The sequence below is a fragment of the Chiloscyllium plagiosum genome, unplaced genomic scaffold (assembly GCF_037043375.1).
Source record: "Chiloscyllium plagiosum isolate Xiang-an unplaced genomic scaffold, Cpla_swu_hap1 HiC_scaffold_24, whole genome shotgun sequence".
NCBI lineage: Eukaryota > Metazoa > Chordata > Chondrichthyes > Orectolobiformes > Hemiscylliidae > Chiloscyllium > Chiloscyllium plagiosum.
In genome coordinates this window covers 41,766,725-41,783,752 of record NW_028270162.1, presented here as the reverse complement: position 1 = coordinate 41,783,752, position 17,028 = coordinate 41,766,725, and positions in this window count along the sequence as shown.

Below are 17,028 nucleotides of genomic sequence, written 5' to 3'. Positions count from 1 at the left end.
ACTTTCTAGATTTACATGCCAAGAACAGTCTGAGTACAACCACAAGAGGCTGCTGAAATCAGGAATAAAATTACCACACAATGTGAAATCGATATTAAATGTTATATCTCATGGCCGTATCCTCTGCTGTCTACTGCTAGGCTGAGATTAATTATAATTTCAGTTGCTAATCTGTATTCAAACAAACATTCAAAATAACAATTTAGGAAGAACTTTTAGCAATAATGAAATTTATTTATTTTAAGGATTTTTCTTATTTTGAAGCTATTGTTTGCATTCACCAAGTTCATCTTTTAATTTCTAAAATCTGAGCTATATAATAATTTGAATTAAGCAAAGTAGGAGTTTAATGCTTGGAAATTTGTTCAAATCATTTGAATACAGTAACAAATGTAAAATATTGGGAATATATTAGCGTAAATTTGATTAGTTAAAATCGAAACTCGGTGCTAGCAGATTTTAAGTTGTGAACTGAAAAATGTGGAGCTGATTTTTCCTACAGTCATTTGTGGCTCTGGAGCCAGTGAACCTTAGCAGTATATCTATCATGTCTGACTTGAAATTGGCAGTTTCCATAGTGTGATCTGTGTGGGATGGCCAAAGGAATAGGATGCAAGAAAACCAGCAGGACCTAAGGGCCAAACTACCTTCTAAAAGGAGAGATGAGCATTGCTGAGACACAAGGTGAGGGCTCCTCAAAATAATCATTCTGTAAAGGCTACAGAAGTTTCTGTAACCAAGATATGGGAGGGTGGCATCCGATGACTGGAAAGCTCCAACAATGAGATGCTTTAAGAGAAGTCCTAATTGTGGTGATTAGCTGCCTGTTTCCATGATGATAAATGCCAAATTGTATGGCAGCTTGTACGTTATAAGGGTACAAGGGTATCAAAAGGTTTTATAGAGGAGTACCTCATGACATTAGATAAGTATGGGCGAACAGCTTAGAATCTTGAAAGAGTAAAGCCTAACATGCAATCCTTCATCTAGTCTCTGGAACAAGTAGCTTGTGATTAGTTGCTAACAAGTGATAAACTGTCCAATACAGACGTTTCTTCTTGTTGGACAAATTTTCCTCTACATACTAGACCAAATAGACCCCAACTGTAGAAGCATATCTACCCCACTGTGAGGTGCACACTTAGTTTAATGGCTTATACAATATGGTAGACGTGTACTGGACATCATTTAGCCCTCCCGTACAACAGTCTGTGCCTGGGAAACAGTCTTTCCTGGAGGCAGGAAAGTGTCAGAATGAAGTTTTCTGCTATTTTCCTGACTGCCCATTTCCAAACCTGCCTTCAAGAGGCAGGAGTATCTGGAAATGAAGTGGACAAAAAGTGACTACTAACTTACTGTAACTGTCTGCATGTTACCTGCTTAATTTAGCAATATCAGAGCAACTTAACTAAAATTTACACTATTTGGTTAGATTTCAACTTACGAAGGGTTAACAACTAGGGATACAGAAGCTTTTTAAAATGCTTAAATTGGCTACAGGATGGAATACCGAATGGGCCAGCCATTTCAGCCATCATAAACAGCTTACATCTGAATAATGCATCAGCTTTGAGACAATGTGAAGTCGATGAGCACATCAAAGAGTAATTTGCATCTTGATGCTGGCAATGGGTTTTCATTACACCTGGCAGGGGCTTAGTTGGACAGAAGATGTAGGTGCTGTGACATTATTCAATTCATTCATATTTCATTTGAAATATACCAGTTTGTTTTTTCAGAGTCAGACTTGTTCATGAGGATACTTTTCAGTCAACCTAAAAGGACAGAATTCAAGTAGCAATATGCAAAATTGTATGCCCTTTGGGGAATCCATTATGATCATTTTTAATTTGATATTGGGTTGTAAAAGTATTCCTAGTTCTAATGCATGTGAAACTCCATTAGGAGAAAAGTGGTGTCAAATCCAGCAGCTTAATGCTGTAGACATTTTGAATTTATAAAAACAGCACACCCCCTAATAATGACAGTCTTTAACGACTAACAATTTAGTAACTGGGAAATGTGATTGTGTGACCCATGAATTGTAGCAATGAAACTCCTTGTTTGTATACTGGCTGCTATGATGTCATTCTCACTCTCCTTCAATGCTTCCCTCTATGTTGTTTATAGCTTGTATACTGTTTCTCCTTTTTTTTTAAAATTCAATTATGAGATGTGGACAGCTATGACTAGGCCAGCATTTATTACTCATCCCTAATTGCCCAGAAGGGAGTTAAGAGTGAACTACATTGCTGTGGGTCTGGAGTCACATGTAGGCCAGACCATGGAAGGAAGACAGATATCCTTCTACAAAGGGCAATTAGTGAACCAGATGAGTTTTCTTTTTCCAATAATCGACAATTCCACCATCTGTGATGGCAAGATTTGAACCTGGATTCCCAAAACATTAGCTGAGTTTCTGGGTTAATACCAATAAATCATTGCCTCCCCTAAATATGATGTGCTTGGATTCTGGAATAAAGTAACCAAACATTTGTTCCCCTTTGTTATATGTAAGAATATCGATAACTCATCACCCAGCTCACCAAACCAGAGCAAGACCAGGAACAATAACAGACTTCTTCCAATTAAATATCGTAAAACTTTGTTCTCTGCTGTAAGTCCTTTTCCTAGCCACCAAATCAATCCAGGAAGCATATTTGAACCAGTAATGAACTTCTAAACACACATCTGCATCAAGAGCATCAATTTCCAACTCTGTAATATCACTCAACCTAATTCCTGCTTCAGCTCATCTGCTGCTGAAGTCTTCATGTTTGCCTTTGGAATAATCAATTCTTGAGGTAACAATGTAGTCCCAGACAGTTACCTACATTTTACCCTGTACAAACCTGATGATATCTAAATTTATTTTGTACATTTCCTTACTGAAATTCATCAATCACTCCGGTGCTTGCTGACTTAAATTGCCTCCCAGACAAGTAATGTCTTACTTTTAAAATTATGATCCTTATTTCAAAATCCCTCCATGGCCTTGTCCGTCACTACGTCTGTAATTTTGGCCATATGCTCTTAATAGTGTCTTGAGTAATCAAAGTCAAAATTTGCTTTGTATTGCTCTGATGAAGCATCATGGAAAATGTTACATTGTTACGATGTTTAATATATGTAACTTTTATTCTTTCAAGAGGTGTGTGCCTTTATTGCCCATCCCTAAATTGTCCTTGAAATTGTTGTGGTGAACACCTTCTTGAGCTGCTGCATTTGTTGGTTTGCTATTAGGAAAGGAATTCCAGGATTTTCCCACCATGACAATTGTTATGATATGGGGTAAACACCCTCTGTTAATTTTAAACCAGTAACACAGAAAAGATTTATCCCGTACAGTAATCTGTGAAAATTCAAGAGTCCAAGATCTAATTAAAGTAAAAAGTAACAACTTTATTTCTTAAAGTATAACAGAGAATAATTAACTAACAGCTATTTACAACTCCTTCCTCTAACCTATCTTCTACTTTCCCTTCTATGATATGAGTCCGATGAAACCCTCAATTAAGATTTACCAAAAATTCAAATTTCAAAACTAGGCAGCAGTCGAATCTTCTCTTTGTATCTTCGTCTGCAAGTTGTCTTCTTAGGACTTCTCTTTCACAGGTTGCTGATAGATAAATATATCTTTAAGAGAACTTTGTTTTGGGCAGTCTGTACATGCTGGTGGCTTGGCAGTTCTCTCTCAACTGTTCAGGTTTTTCTGGTCTTATACCCCCAAAGCATTGGATTGTGTCATTGGCTTTTAACGTTGTCAATATATTAAATTCAAACTTGATTGGAGTTTGGTATTTTTGGGGTATAATTTAAACTGATTGGCCAAATTTGAATTTGTTTTGTCATTTCCAGGCAACCCAGCTAATCTAGCTGTTCAACCAAATGTTACCTTATTCAGAATGCTTCTTGCTGTGTCAGGTAGTTCTGCTAGGTTTGAACTCTCTTAAAGGTACACTACACCCACATCTTCGTAACACTATGAAGAAATACAGATATAGTTTTAAATCAGGCTAGTGAGTCGCTTGGAGGGCAATACGAAGGTGTTGGTGTTCCCATACATTTGCTGCCTTTGTTCTTTAAGGTAGTAAATGAATTTGGAATATGCTGTCAAAGGAGATAAGGCTTGGAAGGTACCGTTGAAGGAAAATCACAGGTTTGTAAGGTGCAATCTTCAACATTCACTTTTAATTCTAAATTATTCATTTGGATTGCCCAGTTTAGGATCCACAGCGTATTGCATATATTTACCTAATTAAAGTAATGTATCTACTTACATTCTTGCCTGTTTTGTAATTGTTTTCAAAAATAAAACAGCTCCTTAATTTACTGTGTAGCTCGATGATAATGTTCCCAATTTTTATTCTTAAAACTCCATTTCTGCTCCCTCTGGATTAGCATCTCTGAATATCACCTTTCCAAATTCTTCTCAGAAGGGAAGCACTCCTGATCTCCTGACAGCACGAAATCAATCAGTAATTTACTTTGATGGTCTCTCTAACTTGATCTCCAAGAAAAAAAACTTAATGGAATGAGCACAGATATGTCTTATAATGGTAAAATAAACTCTCTGTTGTATGACATACTATCTCCATTAGAAACAAGGTGCTTCATACTTTAAACAGATGAGTGATTTAGTCAACCAATCTTAGCTCAATTGGCTGAATGGTTGGCTTACAAAGTAGCATGATACCAATAGCATGGATTCAATCCCTCTGCTGCCTGAGAGAGACTCTCCTTCTCAATCTCTCTCCTCATCTCTCCCTTCAACTTAGCTTGCAGGTTAAGTCACCACTTGTTGTCTCTCTCTAATGAGAGAATATGGTGATGGGGAAACTTATGGCTATTTTTGGATTGCTATTGTCCTGATTATTCCAAGCAATTCGAATTAAAATTTAACCTTTTTGGATGGAATTCAACTCCAGAAGGGTGACAACTTAGACACTCCACCTGATTTCACTTTCTATTGAAGGAAAAGACATTTTTATAATTCACTGTGTCCTCTATCCAATCTTCAACCGCTGATTAGCACATGCTAACATTGATGATACTGCGCAATAAAAGGCATTCATAAAAATGAATGCACCTATTTTAACATTTGCTTACACAGTCAGAGATCAAATAAATTGTTGGTAAGTGAAATACAACTTATTAAATAAAATCAACATGAAATATTTCCTATCTCATAGTGTCATAGAGATCTAAATCACAGAAAAAGCCATTTGTTCCATTGTATCTATACCAGTTAAAAATAACCACATCACTGTTCTAAACCCATTTTCCAGCACTTGGCCCATAGCCTTGTATGCCTTGGCATCGCAAGTGTATATCTATATGTACCAAATGAAACATTCTGTATTTTCTAAACTTGTCATTAATTATTTCCTAAATCCATTACTTGCACTGTAATTAATATTTATCTGACACATTCTAAGCACGAATACAACTGCAGTGGTACTGCAAGATTGAACTTTCAGTAACTTACTGAAGAGTGCCATAGATGAAGCTTGAACAGACTCTGCCCACAGGCTCGTTCCACAATATAATACTGTTAAAATACATAAATGAAGCTAAGGGAGAAACAGCTGAATCAGCTTACCAGCAGCTCAGTAGCAGAAGCATTTACAATTGTAAGAACCTAGGGATTGTAACAACCACTCCAATCTAATAAAAGTTCTCGAGTAAAGTAGAATTTACTGTCTATAGTCTTCTCAGCTGAAAGCGAGATTTAATGTTGATAAGTTTTTCTTTTCCAATATTTAAGGCATTCATCATAGGATAAACTAGTTAGATGAAGGCCTATTCTGTTTTCATACCAATCTAAAATATGTCTGTGACATGAAACTTTAAGATTGATTTGTAGCTTTTCTGCTGGGAAAATTTCTCACCATTCACAGGCACTTGACACAACAACCCACCCTCAATGAGAATACAGCCAGATATTTCCCAGTACCACATAAAACTAGCTGAACTCCTGTTTTCTCAAAGTCCACTAAATGACAACCTGGAATAAGTCACAACAGAAAGATTGGATTATAAATGTCATTGATAATTCTAGAACTAGAATGCTATTTGATGTCCTATGTCAGATCTTCCATTGCACTGAAAGGAGGTGATCATTTTGCAACTAATAAAGAAATTCTGAAGTTAATGAAACATGGCTGGAGGTTGCATTTGTGAGTATTCCTAGGTTTTGTGCCTAAATGTATTGCGAAGAGACAAATATTGTTTGATGTGGTATCATGTTGGAGTCACATGGAATGGAAGCGATTTGTTCGCAAATGTTCCTCATGGTACTCATGATATTTTTACTGTTTGCAATTCTTTCAGCTGTGCTCTAGATAATGCTATCAATCAATAAGTAATTCTTGCAGAGGATAAACATTAATTGAACCATTTTAAAAAAATATATTCATTTACAAGATGTGGACTTCACTGTTGGGCCAGAGTATAGGGACAGAGTTTCAGGATTTTGAACCAGTGACAGTGAAGGATAGTGAGTAGATTGTAGATTGTCATCCCATGTATCTTTTGCCCTGTCATCTTCGATGGGTGTGTTTATGAATTTGAATGTTGCTGTCTAAGGAGCCTTAGTGAGTGATTGCAGTACATCTAATAGATGGTACACACTGCTGCTGCTGTACTGTAATAGTGAAATGAATGAACTATGTGGATGTGATGCCAATCAAGTGGGCTACTTTGTCCTGGATAGTGAGGAACTTCTTGGGTGTTTCCAAAGCTGCAAGTAGGAAGCATTCTATCACATTCCTGACTTGTGCCTTGTAAATGGAGGACTGGCTTTGAGGAGTCAGAAGATCAGTGACTCAGATTATTCTGCAGAATTCCCAGCCTCTGACCTACTGTTGTAGCCATAGTATATGTATTGCTAATCTAGTTTGGTTTCTGGTCAATGGTAACCGCCAAGATTTTGTTTTTGGGAGATCCAGCAATAATATTCCATTGAATGTCAAGGACCAATGGCTAGACTTTCTTCTTGGAAATAGTCATTGCCTGGCACTTGTGTGGTGCCAAACATTACTTAGCATTTATCATTTGAATACTCAATATATTCCAGGTTTTGCTGCATTTGTGCATGGACTCCTTCAGTATCTGAGGTATCATGAATGGTGTTGAATATTGTGAAATCATCAGCAATCATTCTCACTTCTGAAGTTACAGTGGAGGGAATGTTTTGTACACCCAAACAGCCATCATTCTGAAGAAGGGTCGCTGAACAAAAATGTTAAACTGCTCTCTCCACAGTTACAGACAGACCTGCTGAGTTTTTCCAGCAATTTCTGTTTTGTCTTTGTATTAGACATTCATCCCTCTTGATCACTGACAATCTAACTCAAGACAATTGGACCTGTCCATATGCAGAAAGAATACCTTTGATGTTATGATCTTAGTGGAGACCAGCAATTTTCTTTTTTATTTGAAAGTGTGAAAATCCAAGAATTTACCAACAGATTGAAACCACAAAGTTCACTGTTTAAAATAAAAGAACTTTACTCAACAAAATTCAATCAAAATGAATATTACTAACTGCACTCTAATAGTTATTTTACAGTACAAGGAACACAGCTAAATCAAATTTCTTATCTCAAATTTTCATCTACACCATTTGACTTACTTCACCCAAAACCTTAAGTCACATAATTAACAGAAGTAGGAAGGTGAACCATTGGTCTGAATACTGTGCCAAAAATTTATATTAGGGTTGAGATTTCTTGAGCCTTTGATATCTAACAACCCCATGATTGTTGATTCCCAATTCAATCTTTGTATTGCTGGTTTTTTTAAGTGTAGTCATCGAACTCTTCTGGTTTTAATGTTCTGCAACTCTGATGCCTCACATTTAGGAACTGTCTTTCTTCTTAGCTTGGCTATCCCAGAAGTTCAACTCATTGTTAGAAAAGTCCTGCAGCGGGGGGATCCAAGATGGCGGCGACCCAGTAAGACTGAGTCTATAGTGCTCCTCCCAAGACTTGGGCACAGTGGGTCACCTACCTCCTACCAAGCTCACCAAATCATTTATAAATCATTTATAATAGTTTAGTAACTCAATTAGTTGTGTAATATTACATTTAAGCAACTTTATCCTAAGTTAAAATGACTAAAGGGAAGGGAGCCCGCAGCTCTCAGCAAGCAGGAACCCCTCCCCCACACTCTCCAGCTGCAGCAGAGGCGTCCACAGCCGCCCCGGGGGACTTACCAACAGTAGCAAGTCTTGCAGAAATGCTTTCCAAGCTTGACTCGAAGATCAATGCCTTTATCGTTGAATCCAGGAATCGCTGGGAGTCGCTCTCGGCCGCGCTGCAGAAGCACGACCGTGAAATTGAAGAAATTCAACGCCGAGTCGGAGGGGCGGAGCTAAAGGCCGCGACCTCGGAGATAACCGCTCAATCGGCCGTGGATCAGGTCCGGACTCTCGAGCAGCGAGTCCGGACCTTGGAAAATCATATTGACGACCTCGATAATCAAGGTCGTCGAAAAAATATTCGTTTGCTGGGCCTTCCCGAACAGGAAGAGGAAGGCCAGCTTACAGCATTCCTGGAGCAGTGGCTGCCACAACTTTTAAATCTGCAAGCTGGATCAGGCCAGGTAAGGGTGGAATGGGCCTACCGGGTAGCAATACGTGGGCCCGGCTCGAACCAGCGCCCACGCCCGGTCCTGTTCCGGCTGCAGAGCTACAAGGAGAGGCAGATACTCCTAGAAGCCTCTAGAAATCTCGGAAAAGACCCCCAAGCTATGATCTACAAAGGATCCAAGAACATGCTATTTCAGGACTTTTCCCCGGCTCTGGTTCGAAAGAGGAAGGCATTCGACGAGGCGAAGAAGCGTTTGAGGGACTTAAATGTACAGTACTCCTTACGCTACCCAGCGATGTTACGCTTTAACCATGAAGGATCTGTATATAACTTTGGATCACCAGAAAAGGCTAAGGAATTCTTGGACTCTCTTAGATAAACTGTAGGACATAATGGATGTTGGTCTGCCTTCCCCCCCCCCCCGTTTTGGTTTATGTCCCCTCCCTTTTTTTTTCTTACCTTATTGCTTAATATTATTATGGGGGGTGGGGAGAGGGATTTGATTTTCTCCCCCCCCCCCCCTTGGAGTTGTTTTCTGTTATTATTTTATGTATATATGAGGGGTGTATGTATATGTGTGTGTGTGTATGTATGTATATATATATATATGTATGTGTATGTATATATATGTATATATAAGCTGGGGGATTTGGTTAATGTTGGTGGGGGGAGGTGGTTACCTTATTCGATTTTACCTCTGTCTTTAGGAGCGGGGTTGTTTTTCCCTTCGTTATTTTGTATTATCATATTTAATTATTATTTGTTGAACTGGTAATTTTATAGTTATATGTTTATATATGGTATTAACATTACCAAATATACCCAGGTGTTGGTAGGGGTGGGGGTGGGGTGCTCACTGTTAACTCTAGCTTTGTATTATATTTGAATTTTCCTCATTTTATTGAGGAGTGCCTGGGTCAAGGGTGGGGCATTGGTTGGGAGAGGATATGAGGGATTTTTGGAGAGGAAGTGATGCCCCCTGGGAACAAGGGGGAAAGTCTCCACTTAGATACGTTTTATATTTTTTTTATTTAGAAATAGTTTTTTACTGTATTGTTGTGGGTGTATTAAAGAGGGTTTATTTTTGTAAATTTTACATGTTCCATGCTCGGGATGTTCTGGATAGGGTTCCCCCTCCCGAGGGGTCTCGGATTGGCCCAGAGGATTATGGTTGATCAATCGGTTAAGTGGTGCACCTGGAATGTCAAGGGGAGTAATTCGCCACTTAAAAGGAAGAAAATATTATCAAATCTTAAGAAGGAAAGAGTTGATATAGCTCTCCTACAGGAGACACACCTGTCAGATAAAGAACACTTGAAATTACGACAGGGCGGATTTGATCAGGCCTTTTTTTCTTCTTTTAGCTCAAAAAGCAGGGGAGTTGTTATTCTTGTTCGGAAGAATTTCCCTTTCAAAATCCTAAAGCAGATAAAAGACGAATCTGGACGATATATCTTGATTAAAGCTCTCATAAATGGAGAGGAATATGGGATTTTAAATTTGTACTGCCCCCCGGCACACCCCTTTAAATTTATAACGGAAGCCTTTTCAAAATTGATGGCTTTTGATGCCCGTCATATAATTATAGGGGGAGACTTTAATTGTATTATGGATCCGGAAATAGACAGGATTCCCAAGAGTACTGCAGGAGTATCTCCCAGATCTAGACAATTGATGGATCTGAACAAAGAATTAGGATTAGTAGATGTATGGAGATGTCTTCATCCACAGGGTAGAGATTTTTCTTTCTACTCTAATCCACATAAATGTCATACCAGAATTGATATGTTTTTTGCCCCCTCAATTTTTTTAAATTCCATATCATCCTGTAAAATAGGTAATATAGCAATTTCTGACCACGCTGCTGTATATATGGAAACTAAGGCGAGGAACAGTGGGACATCCCCTCGGCATTGGCGTATGGACCCCTTCTTAATGAAAGATAGTAAATTTGTAAAGTACTTCTCTCAAGAATTTAAAACTTTTTTAGAAATTAATTCAGGTACAGCTAGCAACCCGTCAATGATGTGGGAGACCATCAAAGCTTACACGCGAGGCTTGATCATCTCCTACTCAGCGACCCAGAAGAAATTAAAGGGAGAACAACAGCGTCTGCTTGAAGCCCGCTTAAAAGCGGCTGAAACAGCATACACTGATAGACCCTCTATTATTAAATTGCAAAGGATTACAGCTCTTAGGACAGCTCTAAATACTACACTTACTCAAACGGCTAAGAGGGAAATATTATTTGCAAAGCAAAGGTTATATGAATATGGCGACAAACCGGGTAGATACTTAGCATTTCTTGCAAAGAAAAAAAAGGCCCCTCAGACTATTATGTCTATCAAGGAAAGTACGGGTATTTTGACTCATGATTATAAAAAGATTAATGCGACCTTTAGAAAATTCTATTCTGAGTTATATAAATCACAGGATTGTGAAGATAGGACGAAGAGGATGCAGTCATTTTTTAAAAATTTGACTTTTCCAGACCTAACTCCGGAACAAGTATCGGTCCTAAATGCTCCTCTTACACCCCAAGAAATAGTTGATGCAATTAGGCACCTTCAAAATGGTAAGGCGCCGGGCCCAGATGGCTTTCAAGCTGAATTCTATAAAGAATTTACAGAAATACTGGTTGGTCCACTTATGGACATGTATAACTATGCATATAGTCAGGGCTGTCTCCCGCCTTCGCTGAAAGAGAGGCAAATATCTCTCTTATCCTTAAAAAAGGAAAGGACCCAGAAGATTGTACATCATACAGACCAATATCCTTGCTAAATGTAGATTTTAAAATCCTCTCTAAAACGTTAGCACTGAGACTAGAAAGGATACTGCCACATATTATAAAGGAGGATCAGACGGGGTTTATTAAGGGCCGTAGATCATCCAATAATGTTAGAAGGGCTCTGAATATGATTCAAGCTTGTCATCAGGGAAAGATACCAGGTGTAGTGGTTTCATTAGACGCGGAAAAGGCATTTGATAGGGTCGAATGGTCATATTTGTCTTACACATTGGAGAGGTTTGGTGTTGGACAGGTGTTTACCAAATGGATCTCAACATTGTATTGTGATCCCAAAGCAGTTGTGGTTACCAATGGATTAGGCTCGGATAACTTCAGTGTGGGTAGGGGCTGCCGTCAGGGATGTCCCCTCTCGCCATTGTTATTCACGCTAATAATTGAACCACTAGCAGAAGCTATACGAGCTGATCCTAATATAGTGGCCCCAAGGATTGGTACAGGTAAACATAAAATTACCCTTTATGCAGATGATGTTCTTCTATTCCTCAGTAACCCTTTGATGTCCATACCTCGCTTAATCCAAGTTATTAATACATTTAGTGCATTCTCAGGCTATAAAATTAATTTTTCAAAATCGGAGACTATGCCAATGGGTGGCCTTGCTGTGATACCCCGCTTAGCGGACGGTTCCCTTTTTCCCTTTCGCTGGTCCCTGGAGGGTTTCTTATATTTAGGCATTTTTATTACTCCAGTATTTGGTCAGTTGTATAAGACTAATTTTGTGTATTTATTGGAAAGGATAAGGCAGGACCTCCAGCGATGGGGAGACCTGCCAATTTCCTGGTTGTGTAGAATAGCATTAATCAAAATGAATATCCTGCCCCGTCTCCTATATCCTATGAGAATGCTTCCGGTGATGCTGCCGAGGACAGCTTTATGTAAATTATACGGCTGGCTGAGTTCCTTTATCTGGAACCATAGGCGGCCCCTCATTAAGCTGAAGAAGCTACAGCTTCCACAGGCAAGGGGTGGATTGGACTTCCCAGATTTTAGGAAATATCAATTAAGTTCCCTATTAAGTTATATAGCTGATTGGGTCCTGTCTGATCCACAATCAATCTGGTTGGACATCGAGGCTTCTCAAGTAAAATACCCACTTATTAACCTTTTATTCTCAGACAAGAGGAAAATCATTACAGATCACTGTAAAAACCCTATCATACTGAATACAATCAAGGCTTGGAATATAATGCGGCAAAATGAGGGTAATTCACATAAAACATCCCCCTATGCACCGATAGTGGGAGCATGGGGATTCCAACCGGGGTTAACAGATGCCACTTTTAAACTCTGGAGATCCAGGGGTATCTCATGTCTCGGGGATTTATTTAAAGATGGGGTCCTGATGTCTTTCGGACAGCTGCGTCAGAAATTCGGATTACCCAATGGAGACCTCTTTCGATACTTCCAAATTCGAGATTTTATACAGAAGAAGACTACGTTATTAGATAGTCTTTATAAATCCGATAGAGAATGTAGTGTCCTACGACCAGTGGGGGTATCTTCCGTCAGTAATATTTATCATTTGCTACATGATGAAGTATCGGGAGATATGGATAATCTGCTTAAAACATGGGATCAGGATCTGGGACTAGAAATCTCCACAGAAACGTGGAATGATATCTGGGAAAATGCTAGAAGAATTACTATTTGTAACAGAACCCAGGCTATCCAGCTGAAGATACTTCATAGGGCCCATATAGCACCGGTTCGATTGGCAAAATTTAAGGCAGGAGCATCTCCAATGTGTCCTAAATGCAAAATAGAGGTGGGCACTCTTGTACATTGCTTATGGACCTGTCATAAGATCCGTAGATATTGGACTAAAGTAGCAAGTACCCTGACAGAAATTTTAGGAACGGAAATAAAAGTGGACCCCGTATCTCTCCTCTTGGGCTTTTCGAACTTTCCCTCCCTGGACACGTACGGGAAGAGACTATTTTCTATTCTTTCTTTCTGTGCAAGGAAAAATATTTTGATGAACTGGGTGGCGGAGGGCCCCCCTGGACTTTCAAATTGGCACAGACTAATTATGGAATGTATTCCCCTTGACTTCCTTACAAATATGGTGCACCGAAATTATTTTATGAAATATGGCAGCCCTTTTTGAATTACATAAATACAGATATTTCGGCTATCCTAACAAGGGCTTTTATTTAATTGAGACTACAGACCTGGCTGGTCCGCGGCCCCTCGGGGGAGGAATCCCGCACGAATACGGGTTTTATCATATCTGATGTTAACACATCCCGAGCATGTAAGAGACTTAAATATACACCCTGGTTAGTTGTAGGTTAGATTAGTAGATAGTTGAGTTTTGTTTGTTTGTTTTTTTTTTCTTTTCGGTTTTTTTTTGTTGTTGTTTTGTTTTTTTTTGTCAAATTTTGGCTATTGTATATTTGAGCTAATTGTACATCAATGTTTATATCTGAGAGTTTTGTTTATTTTTGTAAACTTGTAAAAATGTTAAATTTCTAATAAAAATGTCTATAAAAAAAAAGTCCTGCAGCTATCAAGGAATTTAAAACCCTTTTACCCAATACAGATTTTCACCTGGATTATTTGGAACAGCCATATTGTGCCCAGCTTGTTCAAAACTGAATTGCTTGAAAATAAAACCACCTGCAGAGATCAATGTCCCCCAGTAATTAATTTCTTGCTTAACATTTTCTGAACTAATGTTTATCTCCCTGACAAGTTGTTTGCAGAATCAGTTATTGGATGTAAGCGTTTCGTTTGACAATTAATCATATCTGAGGGAAACCTAGTTCTAAAATGACCCACTACTTCAACATAAAATAAATGTTTCTCCCCAAAGCACATGAACCATCACAACAAAAAGCAAACGCTATCTAAAAAGCCAAACCTACCCATAAATCCTTATGCTTACTTAACTGTCTTATCAACTTGTCCTTCCATTACGAGGATATGTGAATATGTACCATCAGGTAATTTGGTATTTGCACCCCTTGAAAAGGTCCCTTTTTTTGTCCTTTTCATATTGTTTCTAAAATGTATCACTCTATCCTTATCAACATTCAGTTGCATCTGTCCATTTCAGCAGGCAGTCTAATTCCTCCAAAATCTGTTATTATGCTGCTCACTGTTTACGACATTGCCAAGTCGTATGCTGATAAAATAAGCAATAGTCCTAACATGGACTCCTGGGAATCGCATTGCCTACTTTTAACCTGACAAAGAATAAGCTATTTATACCACTATTTTCTGTTTCCCATTCACTAACTAACCATATACCTTAATATACCATATCCCTTTAATATCATGTGCTTCTGTTTACCAGTAAGTCTGCTGTAAGATATGTACACTTTGAAAGTCCATGTACAGTTAGTGCATCAAATAACTCAATCAGGATAGTCAGATGGTTTGCCCTTAACAAATTTTTGTTGACTGTTGAGTGTTATCTTATATTTCCCTCAGTAAGAACTAATTTTGTTCTTGACAATGATTTCTGTTTATTTTCCACCACTGGCATTAACTGATGGGTATGAAGTTACTATGTATATTCCTCACCCTTTTACTGAACAGGGGTGTTACATTTGCAGTTCTCCAATGCTTTGGCACTGCTCTCATATCTAAGAAAGATTTAAAGATTGTGACCAGAGCTTCTGCTATCTCCACCCTTGCTTCCTTCAGCAACGAGAGATGCATCCAATTTGGTCTGGGTGTCTGGTTAACATTGAGTGACACCAACCAATTTAGCCCCTCCTCTCTATTTTTATTTTATCTCCCCCTCAACTCTCTATGACACTAAATTCATCCATTTCCTTTTGTGAAAATTTTCCCAGTGTATAATCTTCACGTTGTATGTTGAGTATATGGTTACAAAGGTTGAGTAAAACTCTTTTACTTTATATAATACACATACTAGGTCCAATTCCCTATTAGCTGTCATTCTGTCCTGTACAGTACGTTTTCACTGTTTATGTTTTCTGGTCTCTCTTAGTCCTTCAGAATTCTCAGGGTGAAACACAAGTGTTGTGCATATCTCCTCCATGCTTGCTGAGGTTTTTATTAAACCTTTCTTTTTAACTCTCGAAATGTGGTCTTCATGTTTCTGGCTTGGTGTTTTCATTTGTCTTACTTTAATGGAAAAGAAACTAGAAACTGATTTAAATCAGTGCCACTAACTTGGCTACCTTAGTGTGTTTAAAAATGGCAAATTAAACAGAATACTGGCTTTTTAATGACGTATAATGTGATCTTTCTTACCTGCTTGTACAGTCACAAAACATAATAACATTTTAGCTGCTTGTTTTCAATAAAGGTTCTGAACTTGTAACTGAAATATATCAGCCAACAGCTTTATCTGTGAATAGGAGGAAGAATTGGCCAGTCTGTCAAACAAATTGGATATAGATCTACCAGGAGAGCAGCAGAATCTACATAAGGAAGCATGCACTTGGGAGAGATTTTAATCCCCATTAATTTGAGAGATTTGTTTGTACATCAGGCAAACAATCTGCTCATTGTTGTTTGGTATGTGTCAGAGGGAATTTAATGGAAAGGTGTAAATTGTATTTTTCTCAGCTTCTAGGCAAACCAGAATTGAGCAAACTAGATTTAAGAACATCCGTGAGAGCAGGGACCGCAGCTGACACACTAATTAATAATTTTGATGAGCTGGGAGCCCCAGGCCCAGACCATCTTGACTTGCTGAGGTTATGTGAGTCTTAAGCTAGCATTCTTGTCACTCACATGAATGTTGACTCCCTAAAGTAAGCATTATTTGGCAAAATTTTAAAATGATTGCGAGCCAAGCATTTAAGTGAAGAAAAAATATAATTTAATTCAGAATCTCTTTGAGAGGATAGAGTTTTCTTTAAGTGGCCAACTTGTTATCTTATATTGTTAGTGCTTCCCTCCACTTTTTCTCTCTGCTCTTCCCTTTCAAATCTTATGTAATCAGTTCCTTTCCTATACCCCTCTGTACCTGCAAACTATCATCTTATTTTGAAACTCTCTTTTCTCTCTGAAGTCCTTGAATGTATTGTCCTTTGCAAAATCTGGCTAAAGGAATATTACTAAAACTATGCAAGTCATTTGTGAGCCCACATCTGGAGCATTGTATATAGGCTAGGTCCCCTTACTTGAGGAGGGTTGTTTGCATTGGGGTAGTTCAGAGGAGGTTCATCAGATTGATTCCACAATGAGGGATTTGTCTGATGAAGATAGATTGAGCAGTTTACACTTATACTGCCTAGAGTTGGGAAGAATGGAGAAGCTGTAAACGAGGTTTATAAAAAATTAAAAGGGATTGACAAAATAGACATAGTGTGGATGTTTCCCATTGTGGGGCAATCTAGAATGAAAGGTCATAGTTTTAGGCTAAGAGGTGGCAGATTTAAAACAGAGATGAGGAGGGATTACTTCTCTCAAAAGGTTGTGAATCTGGGGAATTTACTACACTGGACTGCAATGGATGCCAGAACACTGAGTAACTGTAAGGAGGAGATAGATGGTTTTTAAATTAGTAATGGATTGAAGAGTTATGGAGAGTGAGCAGAAAAGTGGAATTGAGGCTGAGGTGAAATCAGCCACTGTCATATCAAATTGCAGAGCAGGCTCAAGATGGGCTGAATTGCATACTCTTGTTTCTAGTTCTTA